This window comes from Triticum aestivum, chromosome 1B, assembly GCF_018294505.1.
Source record: "Triticum aestivum cultivar Chinese Spring chromosome 1B, IWGSC CS RefSeq v2.1, whole genome shotgun sequence".
Taxonomy (NCBI): domain Eukaryota; kingdom Viridiplantae; phylum Streptophyta; class Magnoliopsida; order Poales; family Poaceae; genus Triticum; species Triticum aestivum.
Genome location: NC_057795.1, coordinates 330,299,080 through 330,324,402, shown reverse-complemented (window position 1 = coordinate 330,324,402; position 25,323 = coordinate 330,299,080). Strand labels below are relative to the sequence as shown.

General features: G+C 49.8%; 1 pseudogene; it reads left to right on the top strand.

Annotated features, from left to right (window-relative positions):
- The first annotated feature begins 20,763 nt into the window (after positions 1–20,763).
- LOC123091025 (serine carboxypeptidase-like) lies at positions 20,764–23,389 on the top strand (annotated as a pseudogene).
- Positions 23,390–25,323: the final 1,934 nt, after the last annotated feature.

Genomic DNA, 25,323 nt, shown 5'->3' with positions numbered 1-25,323 from the left:
GCAAAAACGGGTCATGATTACCTGTGATCGTGGAGGCCGACGGTTGGCCTCCTCCGGCTATAAGTATGGAACGGCGCGAGCCATTCCAGTTCATCTCCCTCTGCTACTCCTCCTCTTCTTCACCCCGGCTGCTCGCTATCCCCATGGCTCTGCCGAAGAGGTTCTCGGTCGTGGAGAAGGGAAAGGCTCGCTAGGAAGGGCCTGACTCTCCTCTGACCAAGCGCGGTCGGGGCCACCCCCGCAAGCACCCTGCATCCCCCGTGGTGGCTTCCCGCGGTCGTGGAGGCGGCTCCCTGCACGGCGACGAGCGCTCGGTCGTCAATGGGAGGCACGTCATGGCTGCACGACTTCCCAGGCCATGCTTCCGCTCGGCGGAAGTGCTGCCGGAGTTCGTCGTGTGGTCGGCGGACCCGACCAGCACTTGGCTCCAGCTTCCTCGCTTCTTCGTAGGTGAGCTTCCGGCCGGCGCTCCGGGCGGCCTCTGGCTTCAGGTGGACGGCTGCTGCAGCGGGGCCTCCTGGGCTTCGCTGGAGGTCTCTGCCGCCGGGGGTTTGGCCCTGACCCATGGCTGGCAAACTTTTGCCCACGCGCGTGGCCTGAGCCGGCGGTGCACCCTGCACTTCAGGTTCGACAGTGACACCACCCTCTACGTGAGGGTGTTCGGGGAAGACGGTCGTCGTGCTTGGTGCTGCCCCGAAGACGATGACTGCGGCCGGGCGCCCAGCCTCGGCGTTGATCAGGACAAAGATGGCGGCAGGCACGCGGGTAGCGGCGCCCGGGGCTCGCCAAGCTTTGGCGACTCCCCTTCAGACAACAGCTCCTCTAGTGGGGGTCGCGACCAGCCCCCGCGTCGTCGCGCCCGCCTGGGGGAAGGTAGCGGGTCGGTCCGCCGTCACGCCACGGTGAAGCGAGAGGAGGGAACCTGACCGAGCTCCGGAGGCAGTACGAGCCCTCGTCGTGAGCTGGTGCCGAGCAAGTCATGCCTGTTTTGCCTTTCTTCTTTTCCTGCGCAAAAAGAGGAAGTAGTGTAGGGCCCCGCAGGGGCGTGTTGAACTGTTACTGTTAATTACCGTGCTATTTCCGCTATTTCTGTGCTATGTTTCTGTGCCGTGTGCCCATGTGCGGGAGTTACTTAACCCGGGGAGGCTTGTAGCGGTCTTTGCCTCCCAAGGCCGAGGTCTCACCATGCACTTTATGTCCTGCAAAGATTAGTCAAGAGGGGTAGCTTCCGGTTCGGTTGTGGGGGCGACTGACCCAGGTCCTGTGCTCGTGTGGCGATGCCCGTGGGGCAAGGACTGACAGTGGTGCTCCCTCAGCGGACCCGGATAGGGGAGCTTCAAACGACCGGGGCATAAAACACTCACGAGGGTACCCGCGTACCTACCTTGCGAGACTTGCACGAGGGAAAACCGAGGCAAGTGAGCAAAAAAGGACAAAAGGTCTCAAGCCAGAGGCAGCGACAGCTTCGATAAAACTTCAAATAGGAAAGAACAAGCCAACTGTAGAAAGCAAATGAAAAAGCCGCGTCCGGCACCTAATATAGTCTTCGACGTCTTCTCACCAGCGCGGAGCTAAGTGCTACCACTGGGCGTGGGCGGGAGCCCCCGAGGCCCGAGGGCGGCACTCAGGAGACTCCAGGGCGTGTACAGCCCCACTCATTATTACGTGAGAGTGTCACGGGCGGCGAGCTTCACAGGAATTGGCCTTCTTCACAGGCATCGGGCCTTACCCAAAATGCGGTAGCTTCACAGGCGTTGGCCTTCTTCACAGGCACCGGGCCTTCCCCAAAATGTCGTAGCTTCACAGGCGTTGGCCTTCTTCACAGGCACCGGGCCTTCCCCAAAATGTGGTAGCTTCACAGGCGTTGGCCTTCTTCACAGGTACCGGGCCTTTTCCACAGGCACTGGGCCTCGCTCAGGGGTAGAATCTCCGAAGATGTTGAATGTTCCATGCGTTCTGGACGGGTACTCCCTCCTGGGTCTCCAAGCGCGTGGAGCCGGGCCTGGAAACATGAACAACCTTGAACGGGCCCTCCCACATGGGAGAGAGCTTGTGCAACCCTTCCCTGGAGAGGACCCGTCTGAGCACGAGGTCCCCTACCTCAAGAGTCCTGGGGCGGATGTTGCGGCAGTGGTATCGCCGCAGCGCCTGTTGATACCTTGCCGCACGCAGTGCGGCCTCTCGACGGCGTTCCTCCCCTAGCACGAGATCCATCCCCCGCATGGCGTCCTACTACGCCTCGTCGAACACCAGGACCCGTGCAGAACGACGCCTGACCTCGTGAGGGAGGACGGCCTCAGCTTCGTAGACGAGGAAGAACGGAGTCTCGCCAGTTGGCTCAGCCTGGCCGTTGCTCCGGGGGTGTGCTAGCGAAGCGTAGCATATCTGCGTTCCAAGGTTAGCATAGTACGTTTTGAAAAGGTTACTGGTGAATTGCGAACCGTTATTGGTAATGATGCGGTTAGGCACCCCAAATAGGCTCTCGAGGCCCTTGATGAACTTGACTGTGGAGCCCGCGGGGATGGTGCGGACAGCTTCCACCTCAGCCCACTTGGTGAACTTGTCCACAGCAACGTAGAGATAGCGATAGCCCCTGGCACCCGAGGGAACGGGCCCAGGTTATCCAGCCCCCAGACTGCGAATGGCCATGAAAGGGGTATAGTCTGCAGACCCCCCGCCGGCTGATGGATCTGCTTGGCATGGAATTGGCAGGCCTCACAAGCCTTCACCAGCTCCACGGCGTCACTAAGTGCCGTGGGCCAATAGAACCCGGTGCGGAATGCCTTGCCAATGAGGGTCCGTGATGATGAGTGATGCCCACAGTCTCCATCGTGTATGTCTGCCAGCGGCTCCTTCCCTTGCTCTCTGGAAATGCAACGTAGGGACACATCATTTGGTCACCTCCGGTAGAGCTCTCCATCCTTGATGCAGTAGGCCGTGGCCTGCCGCGCCACACGCTCTGCTTCCTCCTCCTTCTCCGGCAGGGTCCCTTGTGTCAGGTAGTTCCTGAGCTCTGCGATCCAGCATCCTTCCTGAGGCTCCAATGCCAGGAGCAGGCGTGCCCCTGAGGTCGGGCCGCAGACCGGGGCTCCCGAGGCAGGCGGCTGAGGGAGCTCTTCCCGAGGTTGCGCCGTGCTTGATAGTGATGGTGCCGCCGAGGGCTTGAAGAGTCGCTCCTCGAAGACGCCAGGCTCCTGAGGCAGCCGCCTGGATGCCCTCTTGGCGATGTCATCAGCCTCTTGATTGGTGACGCGAGGCACATGCTGCAACTCCAGCCCCCAGAACTGCTTCTCCATCTTGCGAACCTCCGTGAGGTAGGCTTCCATGTGCTCGCCCTTCAGCTCACATACTTTGTTGGAGAAGTTGACGAGGATTTGTGAATCACCCTTGATGGTGAGGCGCTTTACCCCCAAGGCGACTGCGGCTTTCAGGCCTGCTATCAGGCCTTCGTACTCTGCTATGTTGTTGGAGACCTTTTCTCCGTGCTGGAAACAGAGTTGTAAGGCGTAGTAGAGCTTGTCTTGAGTGGGAGATACGAGCACCGTGCTAGCCCCCGCGTTGTGTCGGGAGAACGCCCCGTCGAAGTACATGACCTAGCCGTCCGGTGCCTTGTTCCCGAGGAAAGTGATCGATCCTCGCCAGCCTCGAGGCCTAGCGCCTCTGCCCATTCTACCATGAAGTCTGCAAGTGCAGCCCCCTTGATGACTCTGGTCGTGCTAAATTCTAGTTGAAATGCTTGCAGTTCGATGTTCCACTCAACGACTCTTCCAGCTGAGTTGGGGCTCCTGAGTACCCTTTCCAAGGGGAATGCTATGACGTCCTTGATGGGATGGCCCTGAAAGTAGTGCCACAGCTTGCGTGAGGCCACCAATAGCGCGAGGAGTTTTGGGGGCATAGGGTACCGTGCCCTCGCATCCCTTAGCACCGTGCTGACGAAGTACACGGGGTGCTCGACGAGGTTGAGAGTGCTGGCGTTGCTGGCATCCTCCGGAGGTTGGGGTGCCTCCCAAGATGATGGAGCCCCCAGAACCTGGTCGCTTGGAAGGGCCTCTTCTGCTTCGGTGGTGCTCCCCTGCTGCGGCTGATCCTTTTCGGGTGCGGTCTCGATCTCTGTGGGGCCTTCTTGGCTTTGCTTTGCTTCGACCCAGACGGTTGTTGCGGTCTTGATCCGACGCTCTTCCCTAACCGCCACCAGGGATGCGCTGGCGGAGTAGGGGTGGCTGCAAGGTAGAGCACCAGGGGCTCCCGAGGACGCGAGGCTACCATCATCGGAGGGCTGGTTAGGTACCTCTTGAGATCCTGGAACGCCTTGTCGGCCTCTTCAGTCCATTCAAAGGGGCCTTTCTTCTTCATCAGCTTGAACAAGGGCAATGCTCATTCCCCCAGCTTGGAGATGAAGCGTCCTAGCGTGGTCACACGCCTGGTGAGCTTCTGCATTTCTCTGAGGGTCTTCGGCGGGCTCATGTCTTCGACTACTTTGCCCTTCTTCAGGTTGGCCTCGATGCCCCTGTGGGATACGAGGAAGCCCAGGAGCTTGCCTGAGGGGACTCCAAACACGCACTTCTCCGGGTTGAGCCGCACGTCCACCTCATTGAGGCTCGCAAAGGTTTCTTCTAAGTCATGTATCAGGGTTTTTGCCTCTCGAGACTTCACCACAATGTCGTCGACGTAGGCCTCAGCATTCCTCCCGAGCTGCCGGCCCAAGGCGATGTGCATCAGCCGCTGAAAGGTCGCGCCTGCGTTGTGCAACCCAAACGGCATGCATGTATAGCAGTACACTCCACACGGGGTCAAGAAAGCCGTCTTCTCCATGTCTTCTACCGCCATCTTGATCTGGTGGTAACCCGAGAAGGCATCCAAGAAGCACAACAGGTCACACTCAGCGGTGGAGTCGACGATCTGGTCGATGCGAGGAAGCGGAAATGGATCCTGCGGGCAGGCCTTGTTGAGGTTGGTGAAGTCGACACACATGCGTTCCTTTCCTCCCTTCTTCGGCACGACCACCGGGTTAGCCAACCAATCTGGGTAGCAGACCTCGCGAATAACCCCTGCCGCATCTAGCTTGCGGGTCTCTTGGACGATGAAAGCTTGTTTCTCTGTGGACTACCGCCTCGCTTTCTGCTTCACGGGGCGTACGTTGGGGCACACATTGAGGTGATGCTCAATCACACCCCTCGGGACCCCTGCTAACTGATCAGGTTCCCACGCGAATACCTTCTTGATCGTGCGCAGGAATTTCATCAAGGCCACCTCCTGCTCAGGTTCGAGGTTGGCGCATATGGTGAAGGTGGCATTAGTGGACCCGTCCTCGTCGACCGGTACCTGCTTGGTTTTCTCCTTGTATTGGGTGAATAGTTGCTTCTTCTTGGCCGGCGCAACCCCCTTGGGCTCAAGGGCGTTGGAGCTGGCAGGCTGTGCCACCGCGGCTGTCTTGAAAGCAAGCTTGAGTGCCTGCAGCACATCTCTTGTGTCTCCTGACACGGTGAGGATGCTGCTGCTCCCGGGCATCTTCATGAGGTTGTACGCCGGGTGAGTTGCTGCCATGAACCGGGACAAGGCCGGGTAGCCGAGGATGGCGTTGTAGGGGAGGCCGATGGGGGCGATGTCGAAGTCGATCAGCTCTGTGCAGAAGTTGTCATAGGTGCCGAAGGTCACCGGGAGGCAGATCTGCCCTAAGGAGACGGTGGAACCGGCTCCGACACCCGAGAAGGGCCTGGTGGGTTGAAGCCGCTCTAGTGGCACGTGGAGGAGGCTAAAGGCCTCCGCTGAGAGCACGTTGAGGCCAGCTCCGCCGTCGATGAGGATCCTGGTGACGGCCACTTGGCAGATGGTGGGGGTGCATAGCATCGGGAGCGCACCCGAACCGGCGGGGTTGGAGGGGTGATCGTCCGAGTTGAAGGTCAGATCGGCTTCAGGCGCCACCCAACCTGGGGGAGCTTCTCGGCGCTTGGAGGCGACACCGATCTGGCGGGTGAATGGCTTGACGTGGTGACTCGCGGGCAGCGCCTGCGAGCCGCCTAGGAGAGCTGCGATGACCGAGGGTGCTGGCGTGACGTAACGGGCGAGGAAGAGGTCGCGCAGCTCCCCCGGGAGGTGACAGAAGCCGTCGGTAGGTGGAGCAGCCACATGCGTGGAACGCCGATGAGGGCCATGGGAAACCAATTGGCCATCACCATGTCGTCGCCCCGGCCTTGAGGACAGCCTCCTCGTACGCCAGCATGAAAACCAGCGGGTCCGTCGCATCGTCGTAGTGCGGCGGCATCTCGGGCTTGAACTTGGGCGGCCACTACACCTGCCGCAAGGTGGGGGCCAAGGCTCGGAGCCCCCTGGCCCCAGTGCCAGCATAGGCTGCAGGAGCGGCCGGCGCGTCCTTGGGGGCGCGACGGGCGCGAGACGACGAACCGGCTGGAGTCAGTGACGGGGTGGCGGTGCGGCCATCACGCCGCATCGGTGGATGCAGGGGCGAGGCCTGCTGCTCGATCCCCGCCGGGCCGGTGGCGGCATTGGCGGCAGGCGACAGGGAGCGATGAGGGCGACCGCCGACGGGCGCCGTCTGGGCAACGTGGGTGTCAGCCATGGACATGACAGAAGATCAGACACGACTAGCGGAAGAAAGATTCTGGCGCACCCCTACCTGGCGCGCCAAATGTCGGATTTCGGGTTCCGACAAACCCTTGAGGTTCGAACACTGGGGTGCGCACGGAGATCTCTCCCCTACCAGCTCACGTCTCAAAGTCTCGCAAGGATCTAAGCAAGAAAGATGAACACACAAGGGACACGAGATTTATACTGGTTCAGGCCACCATTGTGGTGTAATACCCTACTTCAGTGTGTGGTGTGGTGGATTGCCTCAGGGGCTGATGGTGAACAGTACAAAGGGAGAACAGCCTCGCGAGGGGCTGTTCTTGAGCTGGTGCAATGAACTGCTTGGGTGAGTTCAGTCGCTTCTCTCTCTCTCTCTCTCTCTCTCTCTCTCTCTCTCTCTCTCTCTCTCTCTCTCTCTCTCTCTCTCTCTGACCGATCTGTTTCTCGATGTTTCTCCTCCTCTACCCTGTGGTGGCTAGTCCTATTTATAGAGCGAGGCACTGGGCCTCTTCCCAAATAATGAGCGGGAAGGGTGCCAGCAATTGGCCATTTTTAAGGGGAACATCTGGTACACTTATCCTGACTAAAGTTGGTCTTCGGCTGCCAAAGGCTCTGACGATGACGCCGCCCTGAGCTCCACGGTGACCTCCATCCTGCCGTTCGGCTGGTCTTGCTCTCGTTGCACCGAAATGGTAACCTTTGCCTGATGCCTTGGCCTGTGCTTGCCCCTTTGCACCGAAAGGGAAACAAGGACACTGCGCAGGCCGGCGCCCGCCTGGCGCCCGCCTGGCGTCGACCGTCATGGCTTGCATCACGGGCCCCTCAGGAGGTGCCCTGCCTTGATCTCTCCGCCTCCTTGCGAGCCTGCCTGAGGAGGCTGCTCCTGAGGAAGCTCCCTGTCATCCGCCCTGCGAGGCTTGGCCCCTCGCGAGGGTCTCGAGCTTGAGCTGATGAAGCTTGGCTGCATTGGGCCCCCACTTGAGCCACGCCGCAGGCCGCAAGCAGGCAAGTCTGGGGACCCCCATTCCCAGAATGCCGACATAAGTTGGCAAAGATATACATGACCAGGATCGTATGTCTGCATGAAGTTCCGAGGACCATTGTATCAGATAGAGGAACCCAGTTTACCTCAAAGTTCTGGAATCAGTTGCACGAAACTTTGGGTACCAGGCTAGAGTTCAGTACAGCCTTTCATCCACAGACAGATGGACAGACCTAGAGAGTCAATCAGATTCTGGAGGACATGTTGAGAGCTTGTGCGCTAGATTATGGATCTAGTTGGGACGACAATTTGCCATATGCAGAGTTCTCTTACAATAACAGTTATCAAGCCAGTTTGAAGATGGCCCTTTCGAAGCTTTGTATGGAAGGAGGTGCAGGACACCATTGCTGTGTGATGAAGTTGGAGACCGTCAGTTGTTTGGACCAGATTTGATTAAGGAGTCTGAAGAGAAGGTTAAGTTGATTCGCGATAGACTCAAGGTAGCCCAGTCCAGGCAGAAGAGCTATACGGATTCTAAGCGCAAGGAGACAGTTTATGAAGTCGGAGACAGAGTGTATCTTCGTGTGTCCCCACTTCGAGGAGTTAAGCGTTTTGGAGTTAAGGGAAAGTTAGCGCCACGCTTCGTGAGACCATACAAAGTTTTGGAGCGTATGGGAGAAGTTGCTTACAAGTTGGAATTGCCAGAAGGATTGTCAAGAGTTCATGATGTGTTCCATGTTTCCCAATTGAAGAAGTGCCACACAGAGATGGCAGATATTCCTCTGGGAGATACCATGCCACTAGAAGCGATTCAGTTGGATAGCGATTTGACCTACGAGGAGAAACCAGTGAAGATTCTCAAGTTTGCCAGCCGAGTCACACGCAGCAAGGTTATCAATTTCTGCAAAGTTCAGTGGAGCTACCATACCGAGGATGAAGCTACCTGGGAGCGAGAGGAAGACCTACGGAAAGAACACCCGCACCTATTTTCTAGCCAACCCGAATCTCGAGGGCGACATTCATCTTAAGGGGGTAGGTCTGTAACATCCGAAATTTTCAATTTGGAATGTTATACATTAGATCATCATTGCATATCATATTTTATTACATTTTTGTTTGATCCTAAGAAATTCTAAGCAACTCAAGGACCCACGGAGAGAATTGGGGATTTCGTTATTTCCATATTTGAGTTTTCTCAAATTTTGAAATGAGGATCATTTTGGTTTAATTATTTTTCTCTTCAAATATTTCCAATATGAAAATAAAAGAGAGGGGATAAAATGACTTCTCCAAAATAAAGAAATATTGGAGGAAAAATATTAAGATCAAATAAGAATTTTATTCGGAGTTTTATTGCTATTTTATTGAATTAGGGAAAAGTGCGTTTTTTCAAAATTGCATTACACGCCCAAATAAATGTTCACGTTGTCCGCTATATTTTTAGAGGACGGGGAAAATTTATTTCAGGATCTTTGGAGTCCGTTTAGTATTTCTTTTATTTGTTTTTATGCGCGTTAGAATTATTAAAAAAACAAAAAAAAGTCAACCGACCTAACCGGGGCGTGTCCGGCTAGGACTCCTGGCCCGGACGGCCCTTATAAGGCCCGACGCCCCCCCCCCCCCATGCAGCCAAACCCTAGCCGCCACCCCGCCCCGCCTCGGAATCCACGCTGCCACCAGAACCCGCTTCGCCGTTGCCACCTTCCGTCGCCACCGCGCGCAGCAGCAGCTGCCGCCGCCGAAGCCCGCCGCCACCGCTCGTTGCTGGAGCTGCCGTCCCGCCGCCGGACCCCAACCTCGCCGCTGGAGGTATTGTGACGACCGGATAATTAAGCTACAGTAATCCCACACTAATGATGCCACGTCACCACGGTCACTGTTGTTAACCTCGCGATGATTCGAAACCGTTTCAAAATTCAAATTCAAATTAATGTCAACAATAAAAGTTTTTGAAAGTTAAAACAAAAATGTTCGGGAGGTGCCATAATTTGCATATGTAAATATGGTGCAATAAACACATTTTTATAGAATGCCTAGATATTTTATAGTGGATGGAAACAAGAAAACAATTAGATAAAAAGAAAAAAAAGCAAAACCTAACTAAACAAAAAAAAAGCCTGCCCCCCCCACTAGGCCTCGGCCCAGCTGGCAATCGGGCCAACCAGGCCGGCCCACCCGCGCCTACTGACCCCCCACCCCGGTCAAACCCTATCCCACTGACACCCCCACTCCCCCACTCGCTCGCCTCTCCCTCTCCCCCCTCTCCTCTCGATCCCATCTGGATCGGGGAGGGGCCCGACCCCAACGCCGCCCGCGCCCGTCCCGCCGTTATCGCACCGATGCCACCCAGAGTGCCCCCGCCTCGGCCACCTCGTCGTCGACCCCGTCGCCGCTTCACCGTCCTCCTCCTCATCTCCTCCTCGCCGGGCTGCCTCGACCCCGACTCTGTCGCCCGCCACCTCGCGCTCCCATCTCCCTCTCCCTCGACGGATCTGCTCGCGCCCGAGGACGCCGTCCCCATCGCCGGAGCATGCCGCCATCAAGCCCTCCCCGAGCACATTGTTGCACGCCTATGGGGCCCAGTGAGCGCGCCATCGATCCCCGTTTCACCCCCGTCTATTTGTCGTTCGCCGCACCACGCCCGTTGCTGCGCGTCCGCGGCCACTTGCCCGTGCCACTTTCGCCGTGCCTGCCGCTCCACGCCACCTTCCCGCGCCCAAGGTCGTCATGGATGTGTTTTGCCCATGCCCGTGCCTGCCCCTTGCTTACCGCCTCGCCATCCGCCGCCCGCGCTGGCCCCGACCGATGTCCCGTTCTACACTGCTGCTGAAGCCGAAGGCCACCGTTGCTCGTCCTGCCCGGCCACCGCTCCCCACGCCCATCTCCGCGGCCGGCTGCTGCCCCGCGCCCCAGCGCAACCCTGCCGTGGCCTTGCCACTGCCGCCTCCGGCGGCTGGCCTCGCTGCGCATATGGCCGGCGCCCCCCCTGTCGATCTGGGCATATGCCCAATCGTGCTGGGCACCAGCGCCCGCTAACGCCCGACCCACTATGGCCCCTGGGGTCTGTGACTAACGGGGCCCAGCCCCAGAATGTTTCTTTTTAAAAAAAAATGAATTAATAAGATTAATAATTAATTAATTAATTAATTAACTTAATTAATCCTATTTAGTTAACCTAATTAACTATTGTTAATTAATTAAACAGTAATTAGATTAGAGAAATCCTAATTAGTATAAACAGAGTATGACATGCGGGACCCACACGTCAGATTGACCCAGTCAACGCCCTGTTGACTGCTGACGTCATGCTGATGTCATGATGACATCAGCATACACTATTTTGGATAATGTTGATTTAAAATAATTAAATAAATTCTAAAAATGATTAAATCTTTTAAAATTAATATAAAATAAACCGTAGCTCGGATAGAAAAACTTTGTACATGAAAGTTGCTCAGAACAACGAGACAAATTCGGATAGGCAGCCCGTTCGTCCGCCACACCTCCCTAGCATAGCAAACTCGCAACTTTCCCCCTCCGGTTCCTCTGTCCGAAAACGCGAAACATCGGGAATACTTTCCTGGATGTTTCCCCCCTTCACCGATATCCCCTCCTACTGCGTTAGGGCACACCTGGCACCATTACTTGTTATGTCATGCATCATTATGCATCTGTTTGCATTGTATTCATTGTTTCTTCCCCCTCTTCTCTCCGGTAGACTACGAGACCGACGCTGCTGCTGCCCAGTTCGACTACGGAGTTGACGACCCCTCCTTCTTGCCAGAGCAACCAAGCAAGCCCCCCCCCCCCTTGATCATCAAATATCGCCTATTCTTCTCTATACTGCTTGCATTAGAGTAGTGTAGCATGTTACTGTTCGGTTACTCCTATTCTGTTGCATAGCCTGTCATTGTTGCTACAGTCATTGATACCATACCCGCAATCCTAAATGCTTAGTATAGGATGCTAGTTTATCATCATTGTCCCTACATTCTTTTCAGTCTGCCTTGCTATACTATTGGGTCATGATCACTCGGGAGGTGATCACAGGTATATACTATACATATATACATACTACAGATGGTGACTAAAGTCGGGTCGGCTCGAGCAGTACCCACGAGTGATTCACAGATTGGGGGCTGAAAGGACCTTTGTCCCGACGGCCCTCTGTGTGGATCTTTGTGGCGGAGCGACAGGGCAGGTTGAGACCGCCTAGGCGAGAGGTGGGCCTGGCCCTGGTCGGCGTTCGCGGTTGCTTCATAATAACATGCTTAACGAGATCTTGGTATTTGATCTGAGTCTGGCCACTGGCCTATACGCACTAACCAACTACGCTGGAAAGATATGGGCACTCGACGTCGTGGTATCAGCAGAAGCCTTCTTGACGTCAGCGACGGAGCGGCACGCGCCAGATTGGATCGCGTAACGTGACTTCCTTTGTAATGGAGGTTGCTATGTATGCTTCCGGCCGCCCATGCAACGTGCAGGTGTGCAATGGGCGATGGGCCCAGACCCCTGCGTGCATAGGATTTAGACCAGCGTGCTGACCTCTCTGTTGTGCCTAGGTGGGGCTGCGACGTGTTGATCTTCCGAGGCCAGGCATGACCCAGGAAAGTGTGTCCGACCAAATGGGATCGAGCGTGTCGGGTTATGTGGTGTACCCCTGCAGGGAAGTTTATCTATTCGAATAGCCGTGTCCCACGGTAAAAGGATGACCTGGAGTTGTACCTTGACCTTATGACAACTAGAACCAGATACTTAATAAAACACACCCAGACAAGTTCCACAGACAACCTGGTGATCGCTTTTCCACAGGGCGACGAGGGGAGGATCGCCGGGTAGGGTTATGCTATGTGATGCTGCTTGGAGGACTTCAATCTACACTCTTCTACATGCTGCAAGATGGTGGCTGCCAGAAGCGTAGTCTTCGATAGGACTAGCTATCCCCCTCTTGTTCTGGCTTTCTACAGTTCAGTCCACTGATATTTCCTCCTTACACATATACCCATGCATATGTAGTGTAGCTCCTTGCTTGCGAGTACTTTGGATGAGTACTCACGGTTGCTTTTCTCCCTCTTTTCCCCATTTTCCCTTCTACCTGGTTGTCGCAACCAGATGCTGGAGCCTTGGAGCCAGACGCCACCGTAGACGATGATTCCTACTACACTGGAGGTGCCTACTACTAGATGTAGGCCGCTGACGACGGTCAGGAGTAGTTTAGGAGGATCCCAGGCAGGAGGTCTTGCCTTTTCGATCGTTATTGCTTTTGTGCTAGCCTTCTTAAGGCAAACTTGACTAACTTATGTCTGTACTCACATATTATGGCTTTCGCTGACTCTTGTGTATTCGAGCTTACTTATTCGAGCCCTCGAGGCCCCTGGCTTGTAATATAAAGCTTGTATTATTTTAATTTGTGTCTAGAGTTGTGTTGTGATATCTTCCCGTGAGTCCCTGATCTTGATCGTACACATTTGCATGCATGATTAGTGTACGATTGAATTGGGGGCGTCACAAGTTGGTATCAGAGCCGACTGCCTGTAGGAATCCCCCTTCCAAACTCCTTGGCCGAAGTTGAGTCTAGTCATTGAAAAAGTTTTTACTAACTTGGCTGTGCGGCTTACGGGCCCATGTTGCCATTGGATGGTATTAGGATCTTTTATTCCTCGACCTATACTCTCGGACTCTAATCTCTCTTCTATTCGGGTCAAATGATTTTCTAAAATCTAACTTTAGGTTCTTGAAACACTTTCTCCCGGAGAGCCCCTTCAGTCCAGATGATCGTAGGCTGCACCACAAGATTTCGAAGTTACTCTCCGATACTATTTTGAGACTTTGTGCCCGTTGCTTTTGCAACTCCCTACCACCGAAATATCCCTATGGATAAATACATACACTTGTCGTTCTTACTTTTATTCCCAGTTGATCTTGTTATTACAAGGTACCTTGAAATCCTTTCTATTGTTCCGAGAATATTTTGTGCCTACTGCCTTGCAGTTCCTTGCCACCTGAATACCCCTACGGATAATTTCTTGCCCTTATCGAGTATCCGTTCTTCCCCAGTTGTTCATGTGTTTCACAATGGTCTTCGAAATACTATTCGATCCTCCAAAAATCCTTAGTAGCTTATTGCTCTTCAATACTTGTCTGCTTGTATTATGGATGCTGTCCATATGTCTGGCAATATTGGTTAGTATGCTTAGGCACCGTCACTTTGATCCTATTGATTCAACCTGAGTGTGAATGCACGCAATCATCAGTTGATCCTTTTAAATTATCTTTCCAGCTCAGACGTCATTTTAAACATGATCTTGTTCTTAACAAATCTATTTGTCGTCAATTGTACCCTTAGGTCTATTGAACTTATCCACCCTTGATCAGAGCGTCCTCTTCCGATCCTTCGATCTGGAAATCATAAAATTTCTTTGCATTAAGCTTTAATTAGCCAGTTGTTTCTATAATCTGATGCCTCGGCATTCCTTCCTCCTCTGATTGAGTACCGATACTCACATCAGCCCCGTTGTGGACCGCCATACCCATTGCCGGGTTATTATCTGACAGTGTCCTTCACGACCAAAATTCTTGTGAGTTCTTTACCTGATACATAATGCCTTTGGTAAATTGTATCCTCTATTTTTGTCAACCATGCTCTACTTTGAGCTTGTGTTATTTACTCCTGGAGTTCATGGTATATGTTCTAAGAAGACCCGATGGGTTGAACCTATGCCTTCCTTAATCCGTGAGAACCCGAAAGTTTTCACAAGTCACACTCTTCCGGTGTTCTACCAGGTAAAATTCCAACACTACAGTTTTATCAAAGTGAGAGGTGAATGAAATTATATGCATTAAAGAAGTGGGAGTCGACCTTGAACTTTGTGTTCATGCCCATGAAAATGATGTAGACCGTCTCGGAAGCTTCTTGCAAAATGATTATCCAGCTGTATGATTCTTTTGGTATTCTTGAAATTGATTCCTTACAATTATGGTTCCGACTATGCTGTCCTGATCTGATATATCTGATGGGAATCCATTCCAGTGCCTTGTCTATTTTTGGCAATGTTGAAGTATCTACTGTCATAGGTCAATGACCCGGTTCTACTTCTATCATGTTCTACCTTCGAGTACTACCCCCTGGTATCTCGGAGATGTCTTGCCATTGCACCACATCTTACTAACTTTGTTGAAGTAATGTCTTTCCTTGTCGTAATCACTCTACAGGTTCTGGGTTGTTGTCAACCGAGGACACCGACTAGTGAAATTATTCCGCACTACAAATCGAATACCCCTAGTATTTTACTGGGAAATTCTGAACCCAATATGGTCATTCCTAGACTATCGGCTGCATCCTGGTCTTGCTATCTTTAACTGTGCTACCTCGTCCTTCTCTGGCGCATGAATTCTCCAGTGTGTGAGCACGACTTACGTCGAGCTTTCAACATTTTGTTGCTTGTCTTGAAAGGCAACTTTGGTTCTGAGCTTGCATCTTATATATGGATCCTATAACTTGCCACTTCGTCATTTCCTTTCTTGTTGCCGTTGTTGTTTGATTGCATCCTCTTGAAACCTCCCGACAAATGTGTCGGATCACCTTCAACATTTTGACTTCTTCCGAGATGTCAACTGTGTTCATGATGAGAAATACCCTCCTTGCCCTCAATGATTTTTATTATCATCGACAACACCCTTGACTTCCTTTCATCGCAAACTTGTCCACATTATGAATACAACTTGCTCTCCAGCTGGTGTTGTGTTCTGCCTTGAAGTATTGCTGTCTTTTCTGTTGAGAATGTTGTGAGGATTGCTCCACCTCTTAGAAATTCTCGGTATCATGATACTTCTCACCATCACCATTCTTCCTTGGTCCCCGTATTGTTTTTAACTAGGATACCAATATGCTAACGATGCTGCTTGAGTTCTATACTTCTAGCAACCTTATTGCTTTGAAGTTAATGGTCAACAATTCATTCTTAGACCATTGGTTATCGAATCGCCATTCTAACATTGTTTGTGCTACCTAAGTCCGTATTTCGGGTGCACCGTCAACCAATGTTTAATCGTGTATGTTGTACTTGAGCATACAACATTATATCATTTGAATTGACAAGTGTCATCCTCTTGTTCACATTATTGTGGAAATCCATCCATTTGGAATTCTCGATGAACTGTCGCTAAGCCCATCAGCCACCTCTTCATCCTCTCCTTGGTTTAATGATGAACTATTATTTCAGGAACCCCCTCACATAGTTCATTTCCCGAGAATCTTGCAATGTCATTTCATCTATTTGTGTTGCACCTTTTCTTCTCGGACATCCTGAGTCTGAGGTATCATAACACCAATCGGATCTGAATCTCGGTCAGATATGATGGTTGGGACAACTTTCCAGGAGTTATGATGTTCGTCCTTTGATGACCCGGTAATATGATGTCATGCCTAGCACCCCTGCCTGGAGGACCCATCATTATAATTTCTTTTGCAAGGATAACCATTCTTCCTAGAGGAAATTGTAGGACTTATTTTATAAGTTGCTCCTGATGGATCATTTGTGTATCCAAAGTCCGGCCCATGATTGAAACACCATATCATTGCTACCTCGAAGCATGACTATGATACCCCGCTCATCAACAAGAACATTGCAGGCGTGATGCTAAATGTTTCTTGGTTAGTTATCCAAACACCGTTGTATGGGTAACGTGTTGATTAATCCTTGCCTCTTATCTGAATGGTTGGGTACTTGCTCTTCTACCCTAATGCCATGTTCTGCTTGTACATGGGAAGGATATACTCCTAATAATTGTGTGTAAACACAATTTTCCTTTCCATTGTTCTGTTTAATCTGATAATCGCGTTTTCCTTTCCATTCTTTTGTTTAACCCTTCCTGAATCTGACTTAACTGAGCAGAGATAATTCCATGCTTAGGTAGGCACCTTGTTGTACCACTCTGTCTGTAAGACCCTGTTACTATTGTTGATGACCTTCCGGTAACCACCGATGGGTGATAACTTTGCCAATTGGTTCGCCTAGTTCAACAAGCAGGAAAATTGCTCTCTTTGTTCCTCGTCCTTGGTACAAACTTTGTTCCCGGCTTAGCTGACAAGCTATTCACGGACAAGTCTACCTGTCGCGGCTGTGCAAGATGTCACCACCCTTCCTACTTTTAACCCACATGGTGGGCCCATAACCCACAGTTCCAAAGGATCGACACCTGACTCTCATGTACATCATTGTTCCCAAGGTTATTCCTCACGCTTGGCTTTGTATGAAATTCACGGGCCATCGTCCTAGTGATCTATTCTGGTAACAGACGCAATACTCAATCTCGTTGCCCTGGACCCCTATCGCACGGCCTTTCAGACATCGAATGATTGCCTATGCGCTTGAAACTTCTATTTTTGTACCTTCTTACTTTGCTCTCAATAATTTCTTAAGTTTCAATTCGAGAGTTACTTTCCGCCACCTTCCCCGATGTTATCGACCAGATAGTCAACCTTACAGAGATCCGTTCTCCCGGAATACCCACCCTTTATTCTTTTGTAAGTACGATGGAGTTCCTGAAGGAGTGATGATGACTTCATCAGGATGACCTGAATCAGAGAAATGAAGACATCAATGTAATGGATCGACCTCTTCGAGAAGAGCAACCAAAGACGAGAAGATTCATTAGGATTTTGTAACCAGACCTTTCCCCCTAGTCCCCCTCTTAAATCTCGGGACGAGATTTCTTGTAGTGGAGGAGATTTGTGACGACCGGATAATTAATCTACAGTAATCCCACGCTAATGATGCCATGTCACCACGGTCACTATTGTTAACCTCGCGATGATTCAAAACTGTTTCAAAATTCAAATTCAAATTAATGTCAACAATAAAAGTTTTCAAAAGTTAAAACAAAAATGTTCGGGAGGTGCCATAATTTGCATATGTAAATATGGTGCAATAAACACATTTTTATAGAATGCCAAGATATTTTATACTGGATGGAAACAAGAAAACAATTAGATAAAAAGAAAAAAAGCAGAACCTAACTAAACAAAAAAAAGCCTGCCCCCCCCACTAGGCCTCGGCCCAGCTGGCCATCGAGCCAACCAGGCCGGCCCACCCGCGCCTACTAACCCCCCACCCCGGTCAAACCCTATCCCACCGACACCCCCACTCCCCCACTCGCTAGCCTCTCCCTCTCCCCCCTCTCCTCTCGATCCTATCTGGATCGGGGAGGCGCCCGACCCCGACGTGGCCCGCGCCCGTCCCGCCGTCATCGCGCCGACGCCACCCAGATCGCCCCCCATCGGGCCAACCAGGCCTTGCCTTTTCGAAGGTTATTGCTTTTGTGCTAGCCTTCTTAAGGCAAACTTGTCTAACTTATGTATGTACTCAGATATTATGGCTTTCGCTGACTCTTGTGTATTCGAGCTTACGTATTCGAGCCCTCGAGGCCCCTGGCTTGTAATATAAAGCTTGTATTATTTTAATTTGTGTCTAGAGTTGTGTTGTGATATCTTCCCATGAGTCCCTGATCTTGATCGTACACATTTGCGTGCATGATTAGTGTACGATTGAATCGGGGAGGTATAAACTGCCGCCATTGTACGGTTTTTTAGAAACCAATCAGTTTTTTTAGAAAACCTAGATCTGTTTTTTTATTAGATCGGTTCGGTTTTTTGGTTTAGTTAAACAACGGACGTTCGTTCGTACGTTCGTTTTAACGAACGATGTTCACCCATTAGCCGCAGACAGCGAACGTTCGTTCCTTAGCCTGTTCGTCAGTTTTTCTTTTTCTAGGGTTTTTCTGCGATTATTTTTTGATCGCGATTTCTGCCCGGATCTTCATTTTAGTTTATCTTTTCGCTCGTTTATCGGAATCTGGTGATTCAAGCGCCTAGATCTTCGTCTTGAAGCCCTCTTTCTGTTGAATCATCTTGAACAAGATTTTGGTACTGTAAAATTTGACTTTAGTTCAGATTAGTAAACAGATCTTGTTTCTTTCGCAGTTTGAGTTTCGTTGCTCCATTTGATTTGATTGTTTTTGCAAACCGGAGTTCTTCAGTTGAACTTTCTGGTTAGATCTCTTATTTGAGTTTTCCCCGTGCTTATAGTTGATTGCTTATTGTATGATATTGTTTGTTTGCGATAGAGTACCCGCAGTGCGAAGCATGCTACTACGAGTCTCTAGGTTTTGCGGATCATCAGCAAGGCAAGTAACACTTTGATCATACCTCTTTACTACCCAGTTTTTATGCATTAGATCAACCCTCAAACATTGCATGGTTAGAATCTGATTAACATGTGGGTTTGGGGAAGTAGATGATGAGGTAGAACCTATTGCCCTGTTTATTATCAAACCTTCTGGAGTTATTTTTACGTTATGCTTATATTGCTATGCTATGATCATAGACGTGGTTTGGGTGAGTGTATCCATGACAGATGTGAGTATTGTTAATTAATAGCTAATTTAAGGTGGCTACTTAAATACACATCTAGGTGGATTGCTTGAGGCACCCTGGAGTACCCAATGGTTGTCAGGGCACCTGGAGAATCCAGTGTTGTCCTAGGATATCCCGGAGTACCTGTGTGATCATCCTACGGTCCGCCACCCAGGCTCAAAGGGATCATAAGATTATTCATGCTAGAAACTTCCGTGTGCAGCCACAAGCCAATATGGGCTCTAGCATAGTTGAGTAAGTTGTGTGAAGCTCTTCAAGAGGTAGACTAGCAGATGTAGTGGGTTGTAGGTGGTACTGTCTACCCAGAGTAGAGAGTTAATGCTTCAGAAAGACTATGTCTCGAATCTCCGACCATGGATGTGTTCGAGTCTTGTGGGGAAAAGTGCACAAACCTCTGCAGAGTGTATAAACTAATCATGGTTAGCCGTGTCCTCGGTTATGGACATCTTGAGTATCTGGTTCTTGGATTATCATGTTGATCTCATCACGTTACTTAAATAATTTGTTGGGTTATAATTATTACTTTGTGATTGAGTTGGAGGAACCTTCCTAATGTTTTCAACAAACTTTGTAGCTAATAAAATGTATTCCTTTGTTGTAGGGAAAATTTGGCTTTATGCAAAACTATTAACCATAGAGCTTTCCACCAGCCATATATGCATGTAGTGATAGCAATTATTCTGTTCATTACTCTATGTGTTACATTGCTAGCATATTCCACGTGCTGACCCATTTCGGGCTGCAAAATTTCATGTTGCAGACTGTTCAGATGACGAGTAAAGTGCCATAGGTCTTTGTCATTCACTCAGCTATGCCGTTGGAGTTGATGGACTCACTTTATCTCCCAAGCCTTCCGTTGTTATCATTTCCAGATGGCCTTAAGCCATATTATTGTAATAAGTTCTCTCTTGAGACATTCGATGTAATAAGTGTGTGATTGAAACCCTGTTATAATTCCTCAAGTATTGTGCGTGTCAGCATTACCGATCCAAGGATGACACTGATGCACAGAGACTAGACTGTTTGAGGTCTGGTCGCTACATTATAGATCTGAAAATAAAATATTGCAAAATAGGATATCGAAAACAAATATGATGGAAAATAGACCCGGGGGTCATAGGTTTCACTAGAGGCTTCTCTCTTGCAGGCAAATAATATGGTGGGTGAACAAATTATTGTCAAGCCATCGATAGAAACGTGCAAAGTTATGACGATATCCAAGGCAATGATTATGCATATAGGCATCATGTCTGTGTCAAGTAGACCGACTCCTGCCTACATCTACTACTATCACTACTAGAAAAAGGGCTATAGATGGGATTGACACTAATGGCGCACCAGACAAGTGGTGCGCCATTAGTATATACTAATGGCGCACCACCTTCTGATGCGCCATTAGAGTTGAAACTACTAATGGCGCACCATGTCCACGGTGCGCCATTAGTATCAAAAATTTTTTTGAACTAGTGCGCCTATCCAAACATACTAATGGCGCATCCATAGTAAGTGCGTCATTACTAGTTGTAACTAGTAATGGCGCACCAGCCAGAAAGTGCGCCACTAATGTTATTTTTTTTATTATTTTTTTATTCCTTTTTTTGCAAAAGTACTAATGGCGCACTCACACGCGGTGCGCCATTACTAGACTCATCGAAAACTCAGGCACGTCGACGACGCACACCCTCCTGCTCGCGCGAGGTCAAAAGGTGCCTTTGACTCTCTCTGACCGGTAGGCCCATCATCATCATCGCAGAAACATGCAAAAAGGATCTAGTAGCAGTATCACTCCCACATTTCCGTCAGTTCAGGTCACCGCACCGCACCACCACCGGTAGCCATGGGACCCACAGGTCAGTCTCGCACCCTCTTGCTTCTGCTCCTCGCCGCCGCCGCCGCCGCGCCAGAGCACGAATCCTTGCTCCGCCTCCCCTCCTCGGCGCGCTCCCTCGCCCCGAAGACCCCCCGCTCCGCCGGCGCCGACCTCATCCGCGCCCTCAACCTCCACCCCGCGACGCCTTCCCCCGCCGCCCCGGCGGCGCCGGCATCGGCGGCAGCGATGCTCTCCCGGCCGGAACCCTCATCGAGAGGCTGATCCGCCTCGCGTCTCTGGTGGCCAGAGACGACGGCGGCGGCGGCACGTCGGTGAGCAACCTCGGGCACCACGCCGGGTACTACCGCCTCCCCACCACTCATGACGCCAGGTGAGCGGAGCTCACTCCTCCCGTCTCATGCCGCGTCTCACGTGAGGATCCAGTTCCCGTGTCTTGACATCTGCCACTTTTGCGCACCGTGTAGGCTCTTCTACTTCTTCTTCGAATCCAGGCAGCACAAGAAGGAGGACCCCGTGGTGATCTGGCTGACGGGAGGGCCCGGCTGCAGCAGCGAGCTAGCCCTTGCTGTTAATTTTTCAGGGTTTTGCAATTGGTAACGGACTTACAGATCCAGCGATACAGTACAAGGCATACACCGATTATGAATTGGATATGGGTTTAATCACACAGTCAGAATTTACCAAGATTAATAAAATAGTTCCTGCTTGTGAATTTGCTGTCAAGCTGTGCGGTAATTATTCCTGGACTCATTGTTTGCTTGTGTGTAATAAATCTGTACCATTCGTCAATTGGTCTCTTGGAGACTGTCTTCATTAACATCATTGCTTTGTTGTGCCAATTTGTTCATGGAAGTAAGAAAAGGCATAAGCCCAACTCTGATATACCTCACTTGATTTTGTCTTTTGTTTCAGGTACCTCTGGCACTGTATCTTGCTTTGCTGCCTATTTTGTTTGCAATACAATATTCAGTTCCATCAGGTTGATAATCGGGAACAAAAATGTAGGGTGGAATACAAAAGTTTATTTGGTTTTTCCTCATTTTTTGAAGTTTTTTGATTGATCACCTCATCTTTGCAGTATTATGACGTCAGGAAGCCATGCGTGGGGAGCCTATGCTATGATTTTTCTAACTTGGAGAAGTTTCTCAATCTGAAATCTGTCAGACAGAGCCTAGGCGTTGGAGACATAGAGTTTGTTTCCTGCAGCCCGACCGTCTATCAGGCTATGCTCTTAGATTGGATGAGGAACCTTGAAGTTGGGATCCCTGAACTCCTTGAGAACGACATCAAAGTGCTGATTTATGCTGGAGAGTATGATCTCATATGCAACTGGCTAGGTGAGTGTCTTACAACTTGCAACAGAAAACTCTTGAAAATTGTATGCTATAATTTGCTTCTATTTTGTCCATACCACATATCATCTGAGATTCTTCACTCTTAGAATCACATTGCCACACTTTTGTCATGTGATACTTGTGCTATGCTTCCTTACAATTGTGATTCGTGCAAGAGATCCATTAAGAATTTAATGGGCTTTAATATGCATTCATATAGCTTGAATCTTGATCGGTTCTGTAGTATGGAAATCGTATTGGAAGCACAGTTTAGAAATATATGTTGTCACACATTTGAATAACGCAAGGCATAATTGACCTAGTAGAGGTCATCTATACTTGTCAAATCACAGAAAAGGATAAAATCTACCTTCAATGCTTTTCATGTTGTGTTGTACATAACGGCAAACTGTATAACAAGTGCATGAAATAAGTAGGACAATATACGGTTCAAAATAAATATGCTCCGCTATTGGTTTTCTTGATTCTGGCTTTGTTTTCCTGATGACATACATATATAATCTACGGGTGACTTGGGCAGGAAACTCAAGATGGGTAGACTCTATGGAATGGTCTGGAAAGAAAGCCTTCGTGTCCTCGGTGGAGAAACCCTTCGCGGTTGATGGAAAAGAAGCCGGCATTCTAAAAAGCCACGGCCCTTTGAGTTTTCTGAAGGTATGCAAATGCAAAGCTGACCCCCTTACCAACAGTCAGTTCTGGAACAAACAATAACCAGGCCTTTACTCAAGAGATTATCTGTCAATACAGTAGAGCAGAGTGTTATAAGGGCAAATGCCTGTTGCGTATTGTGCCGTGCTACATCAGTTTGGATTTTACTGTGAAACTAACTAGAGATGTTTTTGGCACTATGATCAGGTCCACGATTCTGGTCACATGGTACCCATGGATCAACCGAAGGCCGCCTTGGAGATGCTCAAGAGGTGGATGTCAGGAAACCTTTCAGACGCCTCCCCGAGCTCTCAGAGGCTCGACTTCGCCATATAATCCATCCTTGCGCTGGCTACACACGCACATGCCTTGGGATGATCTTAGGTGATGGGAAGCTCGTCGGTGACCGTGCATACGCTATTTCCCTTGTACGGTGCTCGAGGTTGATGAGCGTGTAATAAAAGGCTTTCAGAGGATTGCTGGGGCAATGCGAATGCCGAATGTATCACGAAGATTATCGCCAATGAGTGACATCTGGACTACTTTATGCATTCCCTTATGCCTCCTTTGGTTCGCAAGATTCTAGAAAAGAACATACTAGAAAATTGATAGGAATGCATGTGTAAAATAGAGGGTTAGAAAAACGCAGAAATTTTGCAGAGTTGGGTGTTTGGTTCATAGGAATTTGAAAAACACAGGAATCCTGATAAACAAAGTCAAACAATAAAAGGTACTCCCTCCGTTCACTTTTATAAGACCTCGAAGACATTAGTATGAAAGGCTAGTCATAGTGGAAGTAAGGGCCTGTATAAAATAGAAAACTATGTAACCTGTGCAAAAAACAGAAAATAAAAAATAAAAAAAAAACTAATATTCATACTAATGGCGCATCACATGACAGTGCGCCATTAGTATGACAAAGCATACTAATGGCGCATCACTGGACAGTGCGCCATTAGTATGTCGCGGTCACTAATGGCGCATCCCATTGTAGTGCGCCATTAGTATGCCAAAGCACCTGGGTATACATGGCCCCTGGGAGACATACTAATGGCGCACCCTGGCCTATACTAATGGCGCACCAGTCGTGCGCCATTAGTATACCAGATACTAATGGCGCACCAGTGGTGCGCCACTAGTAAAAATTACTAATGGCGTGCTAGTAATGGCGCACCACTGATGCGCCATTAATGGCCAAATTAGGTGCGCCATTAGTAGGGGTTTTTCTAGTAGTGTATTACTCCACACATCAACCGCTTTCCAGCATGCATCTAGAGTATTAAGTTCATTAAGAATAGAGTAACACCTTAAGTAAGATGAGATGATGCAGAGGAATTAACTCAAGCAATATGATGAAAACCATATCTTTTTATCCTCGATGGCAACAATTCAATACGTGTCTTGCTACCCCTACTTTGTCACTGGGTGAAATCACGCAAGATTGAACCCAAAGCTAAGCACCTCTCCTGTTGCAAGAAAAACCAATCTAGTTGGCCAAACCAAACCGATAATTCGAAGAGAAATACAAAGATATTAAATCATGCATATAAGAATTCAAAAAAGATTCAAATAATATTCATAGATAAGCTGATCATAAATCCACAATTCATTGGATCTCAACAAACACACTGCAAAACAAGATTACATAGATCTCCAATAACATCATGGAGAACATGGTATTGAGAATAAAAGAGAGAGAAGAAGCCATCAAGCTACTAGCTATGGACCCATAGGTCTGAGGTAGACTACTCACGCTTCATCGGAAGGGCAATAGGGTTGATGTAGATGCCTTCCGTGATCGAATCCCCCTCCGGCATGATGCCGGAAAAGGCCCCAAGATGGGATCTCACGAGAACAGAAGGTTCGGCGGCGGAAAAGTATTTTGGTGGCTCTCCATGAGGGTTCTAGAATATTTGTGAATATATAGGACGAAGAGGTAGGTCAGGGGACTCCCGAGGGGGCCACAAGGCAGGGGCACCCCCCTAGGGCGCACCCTCCACCCTTGCCGCTTCCTCGTGGGTCTTTTGGCTTGGACTCCAAGTCCTCTAGGTGTCTTCTGGTCCAAGAAAAATCATCGTAAAGTTTTATTCGGTTTGGACTCCATTTGATATTACTTTTCTGCGAAACTCAAAAATAAGGGGAAAAACAAAAAGTGGCATTGGGCTCTACGTTAATAAGTTAGTCCCAAAAAAATATAAAATGGCATAATAATGCATATAAAACATCCAAAACAGATAATATAATAGCATGGAACAATCAAAAATTATAGATACGTTGGAGACGTGTCAGAGAGCGAACCACCAAAAATAGAGTGAGCGCCACAATCCCAAATTGAGTGCCTCCACGATGAGCGACAAGAAAAACCTAGTGCTTTTAGCCACCAAAAAAGAGATGAGAGAAGTGTGTGAGAACCCCTCGAGTATCATCACTATGCACTATTGTGCAAGGATGAAGTGCCAAAGACTAACACCTCTCACCCTCTACC